Source organism: Pectinophora gossypiella, chromosome 3 (assembly GCF_024362695.1).
Source record: "Pectinophora gossypiella chromosome 3, ilPecGoss1.1, whole genome shotgun sequence".
In the NCBI taxonomy this organism is placed as follows: Eukaryota; Metazoa; Arthropoda; class Insecta; order Lepidoptera; family Gelechiidae; genus Pectinophora; species Pectinophora gossypiella.
The window spans coordinates 14150043-14172025 of NC_065406.1; the positions used below are offsets into that span (position 1 = coordinate 14150043).

Sequence of the window (21983 nt, forward strand, 5' to 3'; positions counted from 1 at the left end):
GTGCTTACAGGGCCGCGACGATGGTATCGAATACGTCGTCGACATCATTGTCTCTCGTCTGTAAGCGCCCTAAGGTATTGTGCTGAGATCCTACTGTTAACACTGTATGCTAATCCATTCAAGGATTGTCGAGATTAGCTCAAACATAAAACATACATTATTTTATTACTATGTACCATCATCATCAGCCCATTAACGTCCCCACTGCTGGGGCACGGGCCTTCCCTATGGATGGATAGGGAGATCGGGCCTTAAAGCATCACGCGGGCCCAGTGCGGATTGATGGTTATTAACGACTGCAAAAGGCTTAACGTGTCTTCCGAAGCACGGAGGAGCTCGAGATGAAAACTTTTTTTTGTGGTCACCTATCCTATAACCGGCCTTTGCGAAAGTTGCTTAACTTCAACAATCGCAGACCGAGGGCATTTACCGCTACGCCACCGAGCACCTATGTACCATAAATTATGTAAAAAAAATACGCCGAGACAGTAAATTATGTTCGGAGGCACTCTCCAGTCGATTATAATAATGATTTATGGTTTCTCGTGCCCCTTCAATAACCATTATTAATGGAAGCGACAGCTAAGTCCTTGTACACTAGCCGTCTTGTCACAAAAAATGCTTTAGTCTAGGTTTAAACCAGGACTAGTAACTCCAGTTTTTGTTACCGTACTAACCTTAAAACTATATCAGGTTGGACGAGTGTAAGGTCAATTCTAATCGAGTAAAATCTCAGAGTAAACTGTTTATGAGACATTGCAACACTGGCCGGAATTAAAAATACTTACAAAAAAAAAAGGAAAATGTTTGGAGGGGAGATTGTTTTTTTGGGTTCGGGAGTTTGGTTGGAGTTTCGAGGGACGTGGATGCAATTTTGATTGTAATAAAATTGTATTATATGCTAATAAGTATTTGATTCCATCACCTTTGATTGAGGAGCTCGGTCTGCGATTGTTGAAGTTAAGCAACTTTCGCAAAGGCCGGTCATAGCATGGGTGACCACAAAAAAAAAGTTTTCATCTCGAGCTCCTCCGTGCTTCGGATGGCACGTTAAGCCGTTGGTCCCGGCTGCATTAGCAGTCGTTAATAACCACCAATCCGCACTGGGCCCGCGTGGTGGTTTAAGGCCCGATCTCCCTATCCATCCATAGGGAAGGCCCGTGCCCCAGCAGTGGGGACGTTAATGGGCTGGTGATGATGAAGTATTTGATTGTCAAAGTAGAGGAAAATATATTTGTTATAAAATTAAAGAAGGAGGATTACTACCTACCCTTATTGCAAAACGTGGATTAACGAAAGACTAACCAGTCCGAAGATACACCGCGGTTTACATCTTCATTCATTCTTTGATTCAGCATTCGATACGCCGTTCATTTACGAAGCTAATAAATTGGTTTTACAACTATTTTTAAATGTATTTTCTCAAAAAGTTTTGTACCAAAGAGGTATGATTCCTTATTCATTAATTTTAAAAATTCACAAAGGGTAACAAGAGCGTGGCTCTTTAATTGATGATGATGAACATAACATTATCAATTAATTTAAACAGCCTTTATGTGACAACCACGTACGCGCCTTTTTAAAACAACATTCGGATGTGATTTTAGCTAGTTAACTGTCAGTACTATTCAGAGGCGGAGGACAGGAGTCATAGTACGGCTTTGAAATAGACTACTCTGGGCGCCATCCCACTCGCGTCAGAGTACTGCAGGGCGGACGGCAAGAGGGAAACCACCGCCCTATTTTCCCCTAAAAAGTAGCATGGAGAATGCTACACCGACAAGAGCGTGGCTCTTAAATTAATGATGTGTGAACCACATTTCGCAATAAACAATCTAGTTTCAATTAAGGTCAAAAAAGTGGTCTCAATTTTTACCCGGATTGAAATTGATTGAAAATATTGAGGATTTTGTTGAAGAAAAACACATTGTGAGTTTTCAGAAAGTCGCTTACATCGTTTTCATTATAAGCTGACGACATATAAGTTATATAGCCATGGCAACACATAGCAATATATTCATAATATATCATTCCTGTGTGTAGTATTCAAAGAAATATAACACTCGACAATTTTACAACAAAAGAATCGTTTACCTGTTAAATTCGTCTTATTTGCACACCCGAACCTTTTCACGAATTAGGATGGGCTTCAAATATCACTACTCAACATTATTGTCATATTATCTGTTGCTGAAGGATTTGTCAGAAGGTTATTTCTTTTTTTTTTGTCTTTATAGTAAGTTTGCTTCGGGTGGCATTAACTACTGGGCCGGAGGCATTGGCCCCGATTCCTGCAGACACCGCCTAATTTTATTTTAAGTTATATCCGTCATTTTCATATCCGTCGAAAAGGAAAGGGACGGATGATTCACAGCTCTTAATTTTAGGAAGAATGAGTAAATGAATGAATAACCCGGGCGAATCAAAAGGTACGTCGCTGGTATGCAATCCGTTTGACGTGTTGTCTACTTAACTGTGTCGGGTTATTGAGTGATGTAAAATTTTTAGACGGTTGGTTTAGATTTGTGCTTAAAATTGACGTGTGTTCCATAAATTTTATGCTTGTCGATTACCCGTCCCTTTCCTTTTCGGCGGATAAGAAAATGACAGATATAACTTAAAATAAAATTAGATGGTATTTACAGGAATTAACACCATTATGGCTTCCTAGATAAACTGGGAGTGAAGAAAAAAGAATGCAGTCAGTTGTTTATTATTCAGATTGTATCGTAAAACTCGACTATGAGATAATATTAGATTAGTCTTCTTCTATCGTGTGGGTTATGAAGTGTAGTACCAACCTTATCAACCCTGGTGTCAGGATTACTACTGAACCGCCAAAGGCCCCACGACATGCATCATGTAACGACTGACTGACGACTACGATGACTGCAGTTTAAGGCTCTAAGGCCTTTTAAAACCCAAAACCCATTGTCTACAGACTTTGTGACATATCAAACACAATCAGTATAGACGTCTGTTGACGCTCTGTCCTGGAACGTGTTAAGTACATCGATGTACGCATTATAATTATGTTTCTTTTGTACCTTTAGCTCAGCAAAGCTCTAGTAAAACTACCAGCGCTCGAGCGTTTACCAAAAGTGTGATGTAAATTGTCTTATAACTCTATCTGCCCTAATTTGAATTACGGGGGTGATTCGTAAATTCTTCAGCATTGAAGGAATATTGAGTTTTGTTTCGAATTATAATCACTATTACAGAACTAATATGGTACATTTTTCAGAGCAATTTGGTGCGTAATGCTACTGGATGGCGTCGAAATTTCTAGAACTAACAAATAATAATAATTTTAATAGGTGGGGATTTGTAATTAGCATATAGATACTAATGATTTTATTTACTGTACTATTTAGCTGTTAATCTTCCTAAAAGTAAATAAATAAATAATAAATAAATAAATATCGACTTTTGTTGATATATATAATTAAGTATGTTGTGCTCTAAGTATATTGTCAGGCTAATCTTGAGAACTCTTCTACAAGCGATATGAATTTCTCAAAGACGGTAAAATAAAAAGTTTTCACAAGCGAAAGCCGGGCCGATTCGTTAGTCAAATGTGATAAATACATGGATTTCCATAATGGTAAATCTATTCGTACTTCAATATTTTATTATAAGTACGCCAAGCTTAAGCTGCTTACCTATATTGTATTACATCTAAAAAAGGCAGTGAAAATCCTTAGTGAAAATCGGAGAGATTTTCCGAGTGAGTGAATACCTTGAGGTATTTTCCGTTTGATCAATTCTTTTTTACTGATTTTGACTTTTACGGCACTACTGGCAGTGGTACTGATGCTGCTTGACGTGGGTGAGGTAATGTCTTTTAAAGATTTAGCTATGATTCAATTGTTAAGAGGTGGAAATTTCATTTTTATTGATAGGCTGCCTAGATATCGCAACCATTTTACGCGTGTTCCGAATATGTTCTTCTTCTATTGTGTGGGTTGTTAGGTGGATTACCAACCCCATCAACCCTGGTGTCAGGGTTACGATTGAGCCGCCAAAGGCCGCTGACATGGCTCATGTAACGACTACTAACATCAGTAAGTAGTAACCGTTACCAACGGCTTTACGTGCCTTCCGAAGCACGATCCGGAGATCCCGGGTTTGAATCCCGGTGGGGACATATCATAAAAATCACTTTGTGATCCCTAGTTTGGTTAGGACATTACACGCTTATCAACTGATTATCCAAAAGTGAGATGATCCGTGCGTCGGAAGGTACGTTAAGCCGATGGCCCCAGTTGCTACTTACTGATGTAAGTAAGCCTTTGGTGGTTCAATAATAACCCTGACACCAGGGTTGTTGAGATCACCTTACAACCCTCACGATGGAATAAGAATGGTATGTTCTGCGGTTCTACTGAAGGAAAAGGTCATGTAGTGTGCAAAGGAAGCAAGGGAACCACCCCAATAATGCCTCAGGTGACGAAACTTTACAGTTCAATATACAGGGTGTTAGTGACATCGTAACAAAAACTTTAAGAGATGATTCAGACCTCAAGCGGAATTTTCAGTCGCAAAAGTATGGAACTCAAAAAAATTAAAAGAAAACACAATTTTCATGAATTTTCCGACAGTATATTAAAAACACTAACATCCTGTATATTAGTCCGCAAAATTGCTTGTAAAAATTTAAAAATGGCCGTTACTTTGGAATAGCTGTCTATGACGTAGTTTGTTTAATTTGACCACACGACAACTCTACATATATTATACAGCCTAGTACGAAAAAAGCAAAATTATGAAATGTATTGTTCTGACAGCTGTCAAATTAATCACGCTATGTTTAAAGGAGTATAGTCAATATTGCCATGGCATCCATGGTTTATTGTTTCACTATAACTCTTGAGGAGAGAATGAGGAGATCCGCAGGAGAACTAAAGTCACCGACATAGCTCGGAGAATTGCAAAGCTGAAGTGGCAGTGGGCAGGACACATAGCGAGGAGAACCGATGGCCGATGGGGCGGAAAGGTTCTGGAATGGCGCCCACGTGTCGGACGACGCTCAGTGGGTAGGCCCGCTACAAGGTGGACCGACGATCTGGCGAAGGTCGCGGGAAGCCGCTGGATGCGGGCAGCGCAGGACCGATCGTCGTGGAGATCCTTGGGGGAGGCCTATGCCCAGCAGTGGGCGTCGTACGGCTGTTGATGATGATAACTCTTTTCTTTGTAAGTACCATAATATAATCTTGTACATATTTATATTCTGCAGTTGTTAGTTTTATTGAATTAGGTAAGACAAAAGGGTCATCTGAGCTTCAGATCCCCGGGGCTTCGTCCCAATTTGTCTTTGTGTAAGTATTTTGTTTCTGTAGTATACTGTAAGCATGGATGATGCAACCAAATGGACTCCTAATGTACGGTTTTTCGCTTAGAATTATTTCTGTCAACTAGCTGGGGCAAGACGGGGTAGACACTCCATAAAAATATCGCATTCTTACCGTGTTTTAGCTTACCGCGTAAGTGCGAGCGAAACAGACAGCGCGCGCTCTCCCTTACTCCTAAAGGTGGGTACTGACCGGTGTTAAGTAAGTACGTAAAAAGTTTATTTCCTCCACAAAAAGAATCCATAACAAAAGACATTAGGTTTGTACATACAATTTTTGAGAAGAGGCTAGTGCCTTAACTAGGTAAAACCTGTCATATAAGACACCAGGTCTCCACCTCCAGATATTAAACACTTAAATTTACAACTATGAAAAATTTGCACAACAGCTAGTAAAGAATACAGTAAAAGAGTAAAATTAAAGAAAGTAAAATAATCAATTTCAACTTGTATGTATGTGTGTGTGTATGAATGTGTGTGTTATGATCTCTCTCCGACCGATTTCGGCCATGGCGACCACTTCGACTCCTAGTCTGCACGACGCTGATGCGCCCGAAGATGGCTTATGTAGCCTATCTTTACAGTGAACTCCCGCGCACAGTGAGGGCACGTGAGCACACCGTTTTGGTAATTATAATGAATAGCGGCAGGGGGACGGGCCTTCAACTCATCACGTTTAGCGTCGAGGTCTGCCGTGCGCTATTGGTCGAACTCGTGTACTCGCCTCATCACCAGCCTGCGCCATTCTGGGCGCTGTGCTGCCAAACCCTCCCATTGAGAAGGCTCAATGTTGCATCTTTTCATATGCCGCTTCAGAACATCTTTATACCTGAGGAGTTGTCCGCCATGTTTTCGCTTACCCTCCTCAAGCTCAGAATAAAAGATGCGCTTCGCCACTCTCTCCTCCGCCATACGTGTTACGTGACCACACCACCGAAGCTGCCGACGCATCAAATAGGCCTCAATACCACCGATATTGGCTCGTCGCAGCACTTCGGTGTTACGTATTCGGTCAGACCATCTGATCTTCATGATGGCACGTAGGCATTTTAGATGAAAATGATCCAGCGTTCGAATGTGGTGGCGATACACGCACCACGTCTCGCAGGAATATAGAAGGTTTGGCAGCACAACCGCCATGTATACACCTATTTTTGTGGCCAGCTTTAAGTGGTGCGAGTAGAAAACCTTGGAACGCAACTTCCCAAAGGCTGCAGCTGCAACACTAATCCTATTACTGATCTCGGCATCAACATCGCACTTGAATGTTACAGTACTCCCCAGGTAACGGAACTTCTCCACCTGCTTCAACATATCCTCACCAAGCGTAATGGCCAGTGCCTCTTGACCATGTGTGTCTATAGACATTACTTCCGTCTTTTTGACACTGATCTTCAGGCCGAACTTACAGCATACTTGGTGAAAAACGGTCATTAGTTGTTGCAGGTCACCTGGGGATTCAGCAACGAAGCACAAGTCATCAGCATACATGATGTCGGTGATCAGTGCATACGAAACTTTAGTGCGCGCCTTAAGTCTGGCCAAATTGAAAAGATTGCCGTCAGTGCGGAAACGGATGCGGATTCCGACAGGAACAGTTTGCAGGACCTCCTTGACTACGACTGCAAAGTAGAGAGCAAACAGTGTGGGTGCCAGAACACACCCCTGCTTCACCCCACAGGTAACGGAAAAGAAGTCTGACTGTTCACCGTCAACAGTGACGCAGCATTGCATATCATCATGCAGGAGTCTTAAAAGGCCTACAAACTTCTCCGTGCACCCTAGTTTCCTTAGCACTATCCAGAGAGCTTCACGAGGTACGCTATCGAAAGCTTTCTCCAAGTCAATAAAACATAGATACAGCTGACGACCCTGTTCTCTACATTTTTCTAACAATTGACGCACTGAGAAAATAGCTTCACAAGTACCTCGGTCGGTCCGGAAGCCAAACTGGGTTTCGGGCAAAATCCTTTCTGACAAATCCTTCAGACGGTTTAAAAGAACTCTTGCAAAGACCTTTCCAGGGGCCGACAGAAGCGAAATACCGCGGTGGACGTGAGAGTATGGTTGTTACGAGGCGTATTGTACCATTCGCAGCGAGCATGATATGTTACGTCATGTGCTTAAAATCAGTGTTGATGCTCGCCATGAGCGCCTTATTTCCCTGTACTGACAGCACGAACGCTCGCTGTGTAACACATTACATTATGCCTCGTAACACCAGTCAGTACCCACCTTTAGCGGCTTACGGTGTTACAGCCATTTATACTACTTATTAGATTTTCTTTATTAAAATTCATAAATAAGTTAAATCGGAAAAACTAAACGTTTTTTGCCATCTTTAGATTTATTTTTATTTAGTAATCGGAATTTCATAATTTATCTTGAACCTAGGACACGACCGAATTCCATAGTCTCTGCTTACCCAGGTGGGAAATAGTAACTTCATGTATATAAACGTTTTATAATTTTCTACGTTTTCCTCTTAAAAAACAACCGTCCGCCATTTCATAACCGCAATTTCTAACATCTATGGACAATAGTCTGAAAATAAAGATTTTGAATTGAATTGAATTTCCCTGTCATTGCGCAATCCTCTCTTCTCTCTCGCTCACTCCTCGCTCTCTCTTTCACACACCTTTGCGTTACGTTTCATTCAGCCTACCATTCCTACACTCGGATATGTGGAATAACCAACAAACCCTTCTAGTTTAAGTAGTCGCTTCACTACATAGTATAAAACAAAGTCGCTTTTTCTGTCCCTATATCCCTATGAACGCTTAAATCTTTAAAACTACGCAACAGATTTTGATGCGGTTTTTTTAATAGATAGAACCTTCCTCTTGAATCACTTCAAGAGGAAGGTTTATATGTATAATAACATCCATTAAATAGTGGAGAAATACTGTTATTTTTGAGGTTTTTAATCCGATGTCGTAAATAATTTCATTTTATCGGGGCGGGTCGCTAGTATTTCATAAAAGTAAACAGGATTGTAGTAGGTGTGTTTGGAGGCATCGAGACAAACCTGCTAAGGTTTAGCGATGTTTGTAAAACAATCTATGTGTAATTTATGAAGTGTTATAAATAATTAAAAAAAGGTTAAGTAATTTCATAATTTATTTTTGACCTATTACTATTCAATTCTGAATTTTGTGTTCGGAGACAGGACCCTTAGATAATATAAACCGTTCGTCGGATATTAGGTGTCTAGAGGTTGTGCCGTCGATAACTGTAAGGTATTGTCTAGACTAGCTTGATATATCCAGTAGATGTAGTTAGTAAACAAAGCAACTGGATTAGTTTAAAGTTTCTTTTGAGAGTGAACTCCAGTACTCTGTATTCTACACCAAAGTAAACTTTGATAAATGGAAACAAAGGTATATTTCAAAAGAGACTCCGATTAAATTACTTAATTCATGTAGAGGTTTTGCCCCTTCTTAAATAACAAGGGTATGGAGCATACTCCACCACGCAGCTCCACTTCGGGTTGGTGGACGTGTTTTTACGGCCAAGAGAGGTTCGACCAACGCGCAACGGCTTAACGTGCCTTCCCAAACACGGAATCATCTTTTTTGGACAATCAGGTGATTTAAGCTTGCAATGTCCTTCTAGTTATAACCTACCACATCTAGCTGTAACCCACTTTTTTACGTGTTTTATTGTAGATTTGCTGCAGATGGCATTAACTACTTGGCCGGACCGTAACTGTATGAGATATTTTATAATTATTACAACTAATGGTTCACAATTTCACCACTGACTGAACTTTTGCTCTTTGATTGTACATTGTATGTTTATTTATAGAGCTGAACCTACGATTATTCTCTTTGGTGTATCAGAAAATAAAACTTTAAAACGTTCCCCAAAGAATAAGCAACTTTGTCACGTACTTACAGAATATTTTTTATCCTAAATTGTCGAAGCCTTAAAACGTAGTTGATGGGGTGGATGTTAATAGCAGTGTATAGCCCCCGTGGCGCTGCTAATCTCCAAATGGCGGCCGACCACCCGTCGCGCTAATTGTACAATATCAACTGGTATTGTCCACCCTACGCTATACTAGTGCGACCGAACCTTCGGTTTCGGCTTCGGCTTCGGACGACAGAAAGACTGTATGTATATTAACTTAAGTTTACTTTTATTTATTTCTTGTTGCACCATCCCGCATCCATGTCTAGTAAGTAGTTGTTTTCAGGTAATGGTCGCCTGAAAGAAATTGCTCTAGAGCAATAAGGTCGCCCAATTGTGCTGTATCCAAATATAATGTGTGCAATTCTGTGCAATAAAGCGTATTTGATTTGATTGAAATACTTTATTTAATAAAATACGACGGCCAGAAAGTAAGATGATCCGAGCTTCGAAGTCCACAACAGGAATCAAGCCCTTCATATTAAGACAACAAAGCTGTAACCCGCTAGACCACGGAGTTCGTCGTCAAGGTAAGATGATCCGAGCTCCGAAGACCATTTAAGGCAATTAGATAATTCCGGCTCAGTATCTAAGGCATCATGTTTGGAGCATAGATAATTGTGAACACGAGGTTTCCAGAATTTGTGCCCGGTTAATGGCAATAGACTTACTTACCTATAAATATACCTCTTGAGGTGTGGGTGTATAAACCTATGCCTACCCCTTCAGGGACACAGACGTTATACTACGTTATGTGTATGTTATAAATAAATATACTTAATTCGAATTTCATAATTTCGAGATGCTAAAAAAAGCACTTGTTAGAGGCTTCGTTTCCTCTATTTTTAGATATCCTTATTTTTAAAGGATTTTTTCCATTTGCATAAGGTCTTAGAACCATATTGTAAAATTGTGTGTTCTTTTTTTACAATCTGTGGAAGCTTATTAATGGCTTTTAGATATTAAGTTAGTGTCTCTCTCTATTTAAGAGCTGCGCTCTTGTCGGTGGAGTAACCGCCATTCCTCTCTTCTTCCCGCCAAAACCTTCACCTCCCGATACGACACGACCTGCACCATCTCTTTTATTTGTTTCATAAATGTTATCCTAGGTCTACCCCTTCCTCTCTTCCCTTAAATTTTTCCTTCTATAATGTTTGTTATAAATGAATCGTGTCGTATCAGGTGGCCAATCATATTTCCTCTCCGGTTCTCTATAGTCTTCAATATGGTTCTCTTTTCTTCAACTCTTTCCAGCACTTTTTCATTTGACACCATTTCAGTCCAGCTTATACCCTCCATCCTTCGCCAACACCACATCTCAAACGCTTCCAACCAAGTTAGTGTAACATTGTAAATTTAGATGTAAGCTCCCCAAATAAAATAAAATAATTAAATCCCGAAAAAATAAGTTCGGTCACACCACATCTGTCTGTCTCTACCCTAAGTCCGATATAATTACAGCAACGAGACAGTGGACATATTAAGGCGTATATCGACTAGTCATTATATCGATGATACATTGAAGGCTGTGATCAAACTCACGCAGCGGGGGTTATTATGTAGTCATTAATTTATTTTTCCACATCACATTTGAATCAATAGGCGGGTAGACGTGGTAGTCTAGTTGAAAGAACGCTTGGAAAACGCTCTCACCGTGAGGTAGCAAGTTCAAATCTCCTATACCAATGATTTTTGAAATTGTTTGAATTATTATCACGAACTCAGCGGTGAAGGAAAACATCGTGAGGAAACTTTCAAGGCCAAAAGTAAAAAAAAAGGAAACCCACGTTCTCGAGAAATGCGTTTCAGAGGTATGTGACCTAACCTGTATCGGGCTGGTTATCCCTTGGCGTGGTAGAAGCTAAGATAGGCTTCTGTAAAAAACCGGATCTGTCATATCTTCAGGTTGGGTAAGCGGATCCTGTGAGGAACGGAATGACATTAAGGATATGACGATGCACAGATGATGATGTTGTTGATACACCGTCCCGCATCCAAGTTTTTTATGACTGATTCCTGGTGGTGGTTGCCTGGGAGAAATTTCTTCAGAGCAATAAGGCCACCCATTTTTCTGTTGCTAAATGTCTGTATGTTTTGTCTGTGTGCAAGAAAGGATATTTGATTGATTGATGAGTGAGGATTTGAAGCAATATGAGGCTTAAGCGCTTTCATATAAAAACTATTATACCATTTTAGACGGCGATACGGCTCATCTGCTATGCCGTTGGTCTAACAGAAAGCTCGGTGAAGTGTGGGTACTTATTCATCTTCTCTGATCTTCTCTAATTCTTCTTGATCACCTGATTGTCCGAAAGTAAGATCATCCGTGCTTCGGAAGGCACATTAAGCTGTTGGTCCCGATTACTACTTCCTGATGTAAGCAAGCAGTCTTTATGGTATGAATATAAAACGGGTAAATAAATTTCAATATCTGGGGCATGTTATAACCGGCGACCTCAAAGACGATGATGACATTGAAAGGGAGCGCAGGGCTCTTGCGGTTAGGGGTAATATGCTGGCTCGCAAATTTTCTCGCTGTACGGATGATGTCAAGGTCACGCTTTTTAAAGCATATTGTCAAAGTATGTACACGGGAAATCTGTGGGTTGGGTACACCAAAAAATCGCTTGAGACCCTGCGTACGTATACAGTATAATAATGTCTTTAGGATGATGTTGGGTCTACCGCGTTTTTGTAGCGCTTCGGGGATGTTTGCGGAGTATCAGACCGATGGTTTCGAAGCGATCTTACGCAAAAAAACTGGCTCCCTGTTCACCAGGTTGAGAAACAGCCCCAACAGCATCCTGAAGACATTAGCTGATCGATACACATCGCCGCTTTGGAGATGTTTTGTGCGTAGGGTGACGATCACGGGAAATTACCCGTTCACGTGATGGTCATGAATGCGTGCAAAATATGTATAATTTTCGTTACTAACAATAGTTTCATAAGTCACATCTTACTAACATAATATGGATGTAATTTTTTAATCCGAAATAAACAATTTTATTTATTTATTTATTTTTACATGAGCCATGCAGGGGCCTTAGGCGGCTCAATAATAACCCTGACACCAGGGTTGATGAGGTTGGTAATCCACCACACAACCCATGCGATAGAAGAAGACCGTCGAGAATTGAAATTCGCGATCTAACCACAAAACAATAATAGCTCCAACATTAATGCAATGCAAATATTATCCCGAACTTACCCTTCAAGTCAAACACAGCCATAACACAGCCATTCCGTACTCTGAAACAAAACAAGAAACCGTTAAACATTTAAATGTTCATCACAAAAACCTCCGAACTGACAGAATTTCAAATGAACTTGAATTATTTAAGAACTTTCCGAATATGCACGTAAAGCGATATTATATCCAAACCGAAAAACAACGTACGAAACAACTCAAAATTGGAATTATGAACCCTTTAGTAGTTTTATGGTGCTGATTCCAACACACACCATCATCTCCCTAGCGTTATCCCGTTTTTCACAGAGTCTGCTTACCTAACCTGAAGATTTGACAGGTCTGTTTTTTTACAGAAGCCTATCTTAGCTTCTACCACGCGAAGGGATAACCAACCCAATATAAGTTAGGTTACATACCTCTGAAACGCATTTCTCGAGAACGTGGGTTTCTTTTTTTTTAGTTTTGATAAGTCAAAGTCAATGTATTTATTGCACACTGTATAATGATAATAAGTGTATGTTATTTTGGGGTTCAGCTGAAAATCAGCGTTGTGGCACTCCCTCAATGTCGGAGTGTCACAACATCTTGCTGAGCTGACGTCCCTTTTTAGAGATAAGGTTTAAATTCGTTATTTTGTTCATTATTATATTGTGAGTACCACCTACTTATTTCTAAAATAAATGTTTTTCTTTCTTTCTTCCTTTCTTTCTATTACTTAATTATGTATTTGATATTCAAGCTAAGTGCCTTATCTTACCAGGACTCCATGGTTGCCGCCACCCGCTGGCATTTATTAGGGATTGTTGCCACCATGATGTCTTAGTGAAATAGGGCCCTAAGATGGACATAGTGTCTGGGTGCTGAAATAGAAATATAAATGTTTTATTGCGACCATGTCGTGTTCATGCAAAATATAGCGTTATAAAAATACAAAAGTAAGCAAGTAGAAAAATATGTGAGTAAGTATCAACATGGACTCAGGGAAATAAATGTAAGTGTCAGGGGCCTTTAGCGGCTCAATAGTAACCCTGAAACCAGAGTTGATGGGGTTGGCGATCCACCTGACAACCCACACGATAGAAGAAGAACATGGACTCGGCAACTGTTCCCAGGTATGAAGTAAGACGTAGATGAGCAGTGGATATTTTATTCCATGTATTATACCTATTTAAAAGTATAGGGTATTAAACTTTGTCATAAGTACATACAAAGTAAGTACATACAGAGTGTTAGAGACATCGCTTAGGGACGGTACTGAAAAGTATCGGCGTCCTAAAGACGTAATATACGATCCCGACGACCCTATTACTCTAGCCATAGAGGCAGCCAATCACCTCGCGACACCAAACACTTCAGGACCCCGATACCGATCCCGCCGGCGTGGTCGACGATTTCCCTCATTCAGCGCTTATCGCTATCGACCCACTAGGGTCGATTAATTCTTTCAAAAATTTTTCTCTCAGACGACGCCCTGAGCCGAGGTTCGCGCCCAACTGGGCACCCTCAGGCCTGTTGTCTTAAACGTAGTATCGGGTGAGAGCCTTCAGCGCTCCCCATTTGTCCGGCCAAGTAGTTAATACCATCTGCGGCAAATCTACAATAAGTCACGTCAAAAAAATAAATAAATAAATAAATGTTAGAGACATTATAACGCAAACTTGGAGAGATGATTCAGACCACGATTCATCAGCAAATGTTTTAAAAAAAACACTAAATTTTTTTTGAATTTTCCTACAGGAAATTCTTCTTGATATCAACTAGGATTCACGGTCTGAATCATCCCCCTTAGTATTCGTTACGGTGTCATTAACACTCATACGTACTTGTATGTACTTGCACGGGGTATATGTAAGTGACATCGTAACGAATACTGAGAGGGATGATTCAGGTCATTATTCTGAGTTATCAAGTGGAATTTTCCATCGCCAAAATAATTAAAAAAAATAATAATAATTTTGTGACGGTAAATGCCAGTTGATATTAAATCAGAATCATGGTCTGAATCATCCCCATTAGTATTCGTTACGACGTCACTAACACCCTGTAATACAGTACATCTCGATGGAATTGAAATGATAGAGCCAGAAATATTAATCATCGTTATATTCATCTTGTAGGCTGAAGAATGACCGGAATAATATCTGGATAGCCATAAGACAGTAGTCTACTTATTGGCCGAGGACGAAGCAAATGGGAATTCCTGAGAAACAATTCCTTTATCGCCACTTAGTACGTGTAGAAAGACGGACATGGAATTGGACTTGTGGACTTCGTTGTTATTAAGTGAATAGAGGTCGCCCATGGTGTCCTCACGTACAAATGCAAATTGAAAAAAATATCTTTAATCAGTAGGTAATATAGTTCAAGACACATAGTACGAGATTCAAACATAAGGCTAGTTTCCAAGTAATCAAATCAGTTACTTTTTACTAAACGTCAAAACACGAAATTATTATTGAATTTCTATGAAAAAGCACACTATGACGTCATAGATAAACGTGATAAAATGTCGGACTTATCGGATTAAAATTCATAATCAAGTAAGTTAAACAGGAAAAAAGATTTTTTTCGTATATATATGCAATAAAATTGAACCTAGGGTGAGCGCTTAATGTAAAAATAATGTGAATGGAATTTATTCAAATCCTCACTCATCATTCAGTGAATTTATAAGTCAAGTATAAAGCCTATATATTAATATTGTGAGCCTTCATTATTCAAAATTTCTTATTTGTGATTTGAGTAGTATATAAATAATTAAATTTATTTATTTATTTTATTTATTTATCGTTTATTTCAGATACTAGTCCCATAGCATTACAAATTATAAATTACATTTCAATACAATAAAATACAATAATAAATAAAATAAAATTAATATAAAATAAATACAATAAAATATTCACTGATAATTATAAAAGCTTTCGTAAGTAATTCTACCTATCTAAGTAAGTAATGACGGATAAATTAGATATTAATTGGCAGCCCTCAGACGTCACACACACAGTTGCGCGTGTTGATAACGTCAATGTGTAGTGTCTGTGTAAAACGAGGTTGTTTGTGTGAAGTGTCGGGAGCGTGCCGGTACCGAGTATCGAACCGGCGCGGCGCTCCTCGATTGAGAAGCAAGCCGGTGACAGGACCACAGTGACTATCAGTAATAGTGGTGCAACAAAGTATGTTTGAATTTGAATCAACCCATACTTACTTAGTACCTAACAGAAACCGTCAGTAATACGTATAAATAACAACGTATTAGGAATATTTGTAATGAACAAAATATGTCTTTCGCTTATTATTAACAATAATTAGATATACTTACGCCGAATTGTGATTTGAATATTATTCGGTTGGCAGATTACCGAACTAAATATTCGGCCAAACTGAAATATGGTAAATCTTGAAAGAGTGTCGTCTATTTGTTTTTTATGTATGTCAATATCAAAGCAAAGAAAATCCATAGCCTCTGCTTACCCCGATGGGAAATAGCAGTGAGTTTATGTAAGTGTAATGTAGGTATCCATAGAATTGTTTCAAAAAAATAAGTGGAATACGACAAACAATCACAGTTATCGAATCTATAGACGTGCTACGAAACGCGTAGCAATTGCGTAGCGCTACGACTTTCACTGTTTACTGGTAAAGCCAAATATTTGTTGGCGGGAAAACTGCGTAGCGACCTGATACAACAACACCTAAATCTACTAAACGACACCAATCTAGCTCGATGTGATATTGTTTTTCTTTTAGTTTCGTGCCTAATCTTTTAATACACTTTTTTCTTACTTTTCTATGCTTAATCTTTTACTTGCTTGTTGAGTTGTGACAAACAATTTCCGTTTTGGAGCAAGGTTTGCTTATAGTTAATTTATTACGTTGTCTAATAATAAATCGAGGAAAAATGTTGATATTATATGAGTAAGGTAATTGCAAAACGTATCTACAGCCAGTAAACAACAATTTTCCACTGGTAGTCTCAGGGGCACTGTTAAAATTAAAGATAAACGTTTAATATAAGTATATAAATGAAATCGTATTGTACGTTATAAGTTATAACGTAATAATATGTATACCGAATATTCAGCCTTATTTAGCCGTAGCTTGGAGCCTGTAGCCTGTATATCGCGCGTGAAACGATATATAAACCAACGCTATGGTCTACTACCACTAGGACTGCTAATGGGATCGTTACAAAAATTCAACAGGCCTAAAGATGCCCAGTTAGGCGCAAACCTCTGCTCAGAGCATCGTCTGAAAGGGATACATTTGAAATTAAACGACCCTAGTGGGTCGATAGCAATAACCTTTGAATGAGGGAAATCGTCGGCCACGCCGGCGGGGTCGGTATTGGGGTTCTGAAGTATCAGGGTTCTGTAGAGCCTCATCAACCAACGCTATGGTTTACCACTAGTACTACCAATGGGATTGGTAATCGGTACAAAGTTCAGTAGGCCTGAGGGTGCCCAGTTGGGTGCAAATTTCGGCTCAGGGCGTCGTTAATCGACTCTAGTGGACCGATAGTGCCAAGAGCTGATTGAAGGAAATTGTCGACCACGCTGGCGAGGTCTGTATCGAGGTCCTGAGCGTACCAGCCATATTCCCAATAACACGAATCCAGTGACACATACATATTTGTTTTACAGCAGAAAGTCACGAAATACATTTACGTCACGGAGCCCTACTACCGACAAACAGGACAAAATCTTTGTAAAAACGGTACAACAATCAATCCGGAACTCAATTTCCTTATCCGTTCGTGCACATGTAGCCAATGTTAGGGTATAGTGTTGTATAGAAACAGTATTGTAGCTTAAAAGGAAGAATTCTTGCGTTAGATACAAACAACTCGATACAAAAATCTTGTTATTACCCTGTGCTTGCGAGCGAGACGGATAGTCCGCGCGCAACCCGCTTCGGGGGTGAGGTAAATCAAGCTAGCTCTATGCTCGTTTCGGTGCGGGGCGGAGAATGTTCCTCTGTACGCAGTTTATTGAACAGCTATTCTGCCTCCAATGTGACCGCGTGTTCAAAACTAAGTTCGGCTTTGCGAGTCGCATTCAAGCACACGAGAGGAGAAACTGAGGTCGCTGTTGTCGGATACGACATACTTATATATTTGTTTATTTTATGCGACAGGTAAGCAGCCCTATGCTCACACCGATCTTGTCGACCTTTGCGACATGCTCGGTGTGATATGCAACTGACTGTATTTTAAGTTACTAGTTTACTCCTTTGATAATATTTTAGTGATACTTTTACGAAACGATAGAACTTGCCCCTACATGACTCAAACATGACTTTTTGTAGTTACCACACTGAATGTATGTAACAGGGACAATGTATATGTGTCTGATCACAGTTGTATCCCGAATAGAGTATTAAACTAATTGACTCAACTTATAAGTATACTTCGATAAATGCTTCTATAAATTGCCTTTATGTTGTAATGAATAACAGAAGATCACTGACTGATTCAATCACTCATGAAGAAATCTCAGTAAAGACAAGTACTTACTAGCAGTCATTGTGATTCTTTTTAGGAATAACTGTTCACTAAAATGGGATGGTGGGTAGAGCGCATGATGGATAATAGGATTAAGGAAGCAATATAATTAAGCAAAGGTTGATGGTAGGGCTGGCAGAGAAAGACATAGAAAGACGTACAATTACCAAATTGGAGATGTCCTTAAAAAAGGTTCAGTACCATTGATGAAGGAGGAGGACGGAAGAGAAGTGTCTCAGGATCTAAGCAAATGGAAATCCATAGTCTCTGCTTACCGCGGTGGGAAATCGACGTGAGTTTATCTATGTATGTGAAATGGGATTTGACAAAAAAATTGTTTGAAAGTTTGATATTTTTAAAGTTAGAATCATGTTGCGGACGAAGCCGCGGGCAGGCAAGTATAGTGAAAATATAAATATGATGTTTACGTGACTATTCTATGTAATATAATATCTTCTACTATTATGTATTCTGTGGTAGAGGAAACTTTGTCCGTCATACATGAGAAGTACGTAAACAAGTGGGTAAGTAGGTAAACAAGATTCCCCGTTCGTTCAGCGAATGAATCACATTGTATCATTGACCTCGTATATAAACAAATAGACTACTTACCTAAAAAGTATCCGAACGCATCTTGTCACTAAGCGACGACGTGTCTAGGTCGAATGTTGTCGCAATGAGCGTAAAATAATATTAAAACATATGAATACACGTCAATTTTAAGCAGAAATCTAAAACAACTGTCTAAATTTTTACATCGGCCAATAAGCCGACAAAATTAAGTAGACAGCACGTCAAACGGATTACATACATACCAACGAGATGTCCATTTTATTCGCACGGGTTATTCATTCATTTTAAAATTAACTTGTTGACAATCATCCGTCCCTTTCCTTTTCGACAGATAAGAAAATGACGGGTATAACTTAAAATTAGGAGGACGACGACGACACTCTTCTTCTATCATGTGGGTTGTGAGGTCGTGGTAAGCCACGCCACCCCATCAACCCTGGTGTCAGGGTTACTATTGAGCCGCCAAAGGCCCAGTAAGTAGTAACCGGGACCAACGGCTTAACGTGCCTTCCGAAGCACGGATCATCTTACTTTTTGGACAATCAGGTGATCAGCCTGTAATGTCCTAACCAAACTAGGGATCACAAAGTGATGTTTGTGATATGTCTCCACCGGGATTCGAACCCGGGACCTCCGGATCGTGAGCCCAACGCTCAACCACTGGACCACGGAGGCCGTTATTTCCTTATAGTATGTCAGTGCATTGTACCTACATATCTTGGTACTGTGCAATTTATCCTAATACCTACAGTTGGCTTAACTATTATAGACGACGATAGGGCTCACCTCCTGTCACGCTGCTCTAACAGAAAGCTCACAGAACTGTGTATACGTTCATCTGGTTATGTTACGTGAGCTGGTTATGTAAACCAGCTAACAGACACAATTTACAAATCCTTTATCTGTGCCTACCTAATTAAGGATTCCAGGATGTATATATGTCAAAAATCTACGTGTTACAAATTGACAAATAGTTACGACGTTAGCGTGTAAAGACGGTGTAGTAACATTCACCATCATACTGGCACGTGATGGGAGCCAGGCTGGCCTTCGTCGTCGTCTTTGAGGTACGACGCCCTTTCTCCTTTTAAATTCATTATTATCATCATCAGCCCATTAACGTCCCCACTGCTGGGGCACGGGCCTTCCCTATGGATGTATAGGGAGATCGGGCCTTAAACCACCACGCGGGCCCAGTGCGGATTGGTGGTTGTTAACGACTGCTAATGCAGCCGGGACCAACGGCTTAACGTGCCTTCCGAAGCACAAAGGAGCTCGAGATGAAAACTATTTTTGTTTTTGTGGTCACCCATCCTATGACCGGCCTTTGCGAAAGTTGCGTAGTAACACTTAGATGTATAATAATATACTTACATCAATGGGTACCGCATTCATTTGTTTCAGCATATTAGGCCAAGTTTTATCGCGGAACGGAGTTAAAACAAAACAATTTAAATTCACCAAAATCCTAGACCGAATTTCGTAGTTTATGTTGGCGTAAGATAATGAAGATTTATTATACGCTTTCTCGAGCTATGTATTTCTTTTTGACCGACTTCAAAAAAGGGACGTTATGTATTCTAATGTTGCTACTAAAAACTTTAGTGCAGCCATATTTATGGCTAAGGAGAGATAATGCTATGGTTGGGCTATAATTCTTTATTAGAGCTAATGCTCACCGTATCTGTGGAAACCATTACCATGACACCTGCACATTAGCAACAAAGTATTTTACCACCTTTAAGTACAGTCATGGAATAAAGAATAATACAGGGTGTTAGTGACATCGTAACGAATACTCAGAGGGATGATTCAGACCATGATTCTGAGTCGATATCAAGTGGAATTTCCTGTCGGAGAAGTCATGAAAATTTTAGAGCTTATTTAAATTATTTTCCGTTCCATACTTTTGCTACGGAAAATTCCACTTGATATCAACTCAGAATTATGGCCTGAATCATCCCTCAAAGTTTTCGTTACGATGTCACTAACACCCTGTATGTATAGAATGGTAACTCTCCGCCCCGCACCAATTCGTATCGGGCGCTTACCTCACCCCCTCTGGGTCTTACTTTAGTCTTGACTGGCCGTAAGCAGCTGAGGAGTAAGGGGGAGTGCGCGTGAACTCTGACTCGCTCGCACTGTTTTTTTGACGTGACTTATCGTAGATTAGCCGCAGATGGCATTAACTACTTGACCGGACAATTTAAGGTTTGTCTTGATTAAAATTCATAAATAAGTTAAATAGAAAAAAGAAAATGTTTTTCGTTAGTTTTACATCTGTCTTTATTTAGTACTTAATCAGAATTTTATAATTTATCTTGAACCTTGTACACGACCCAATTCGTGATAAATTGCTATAAAATGTGTGTATCTAAAAAAGTTGGTGTTGTTGGATAAGTTACAAAAAAGAAAAGCCATCAGTTGGGAAAAGACAGTTTTGAATGTAAGTAAATAAGATTTTCTAAGTTTTCTTCTTTCCGATCTTTAGGGAAGAAATAGAACACTAGCGCAAAGGGTTACAGACAGTTTTTCTTATTAGTTTTTTTTTGACGTGACTTATTGTAGATTAGCCGCAGATGGCATTAACTACTTGACCGGACAAATGGGGAGCGCTGAAGGCTCTCACCCAATCATCAATCTTATATCTCTCGCTCGCACGTATGTAATAAGTATGAGACTTTTGTCAGTGTCCGAGGTGTACTCCAGTCGAGCAAGTCTGTAACGTCTGAGCTCGAAGTTACTTCGATTTTCGATAACATGTCACTTTTATACATTGTTTTAAGTTTGCGTGTTTATTATCATAATTAAAACACACAATAACGGGTTCTTACCGCGTTTAAAGCACGGATATAAGACTCCTATATCCTTGCTTTAAACCCGGTAAAAACCCGTTATTATGTATTTTAATTATGTCACTTTTAATCTGATAAATTAAAAAAGGTACCTAATTGCGCAGTAAGCGCGGGAAATCTTCACTCATGTAGGTTGTAAGGTAAATTACCGGCCTCATTAACCAGGGTTATAAATTTATTGAGCCGCTAAAATAATATTAGCCATTATGTCGTTTTCATATCTCGGGACTATGGAGTCCCGGACTTTTGGAAGGCGTGCGTAGGGCCGAAGCCAACACGTAGAGGCCCCTTAAGACAATTTAATCTAAATGTTGTGACACCAACCGGCGATTATCTCTGTAAGCACTATGAGAGTGCACCCAAAGACAATCCCCGGTTCGTGTAGGACTTTTGCAGATAATGGGAACAAAGGGAACTGGGCTATTTATTGGGTTGAGGGTTAGTGGACCGGGATACTGGGGCTATGTGGGACTATGGCGCATGCTCGACCAATGTTGGTAAACATGGATAAAATGAGCAGGCGATCACTCACTGGATGGGCCATCTAATTAGCCGACGCGACAGGACGGCAAGGCTTAGCTATTATTATTATTATTT

At 39.8% G+C, this 21983-nt stretch overlaps 1 protein-coding gene across 2 annotated transcripts in view; it reads right to left on the reverse strand.

Annotated features, from left to right (window-relative positions):
• LOC126382062 (adenylyl cyclase 78C) overlaps window positions 1-21983 on the reverse strand; it is a 212406-nt gene that overhangs the window by 97110 nt on the left and 93313 nt on the right. The window contains exons 2-3 of one of the 2 annotated variants that reach the window (XM_050031754.1): window positions 13213-13315; window positions 12474-12514 (exon numbers count right to left, since the gene is read on the reverse strand). The gene's annotated coding sequence lies outside the window, so the exon portion shown is untranslated. The remainder of the gene's footprint in view (window positions 1-12473; window positions 12515-13212; window positions 13316-21983) is intronic. The other variant, XM_050031755.1, reaches the window with a different exon arrangement.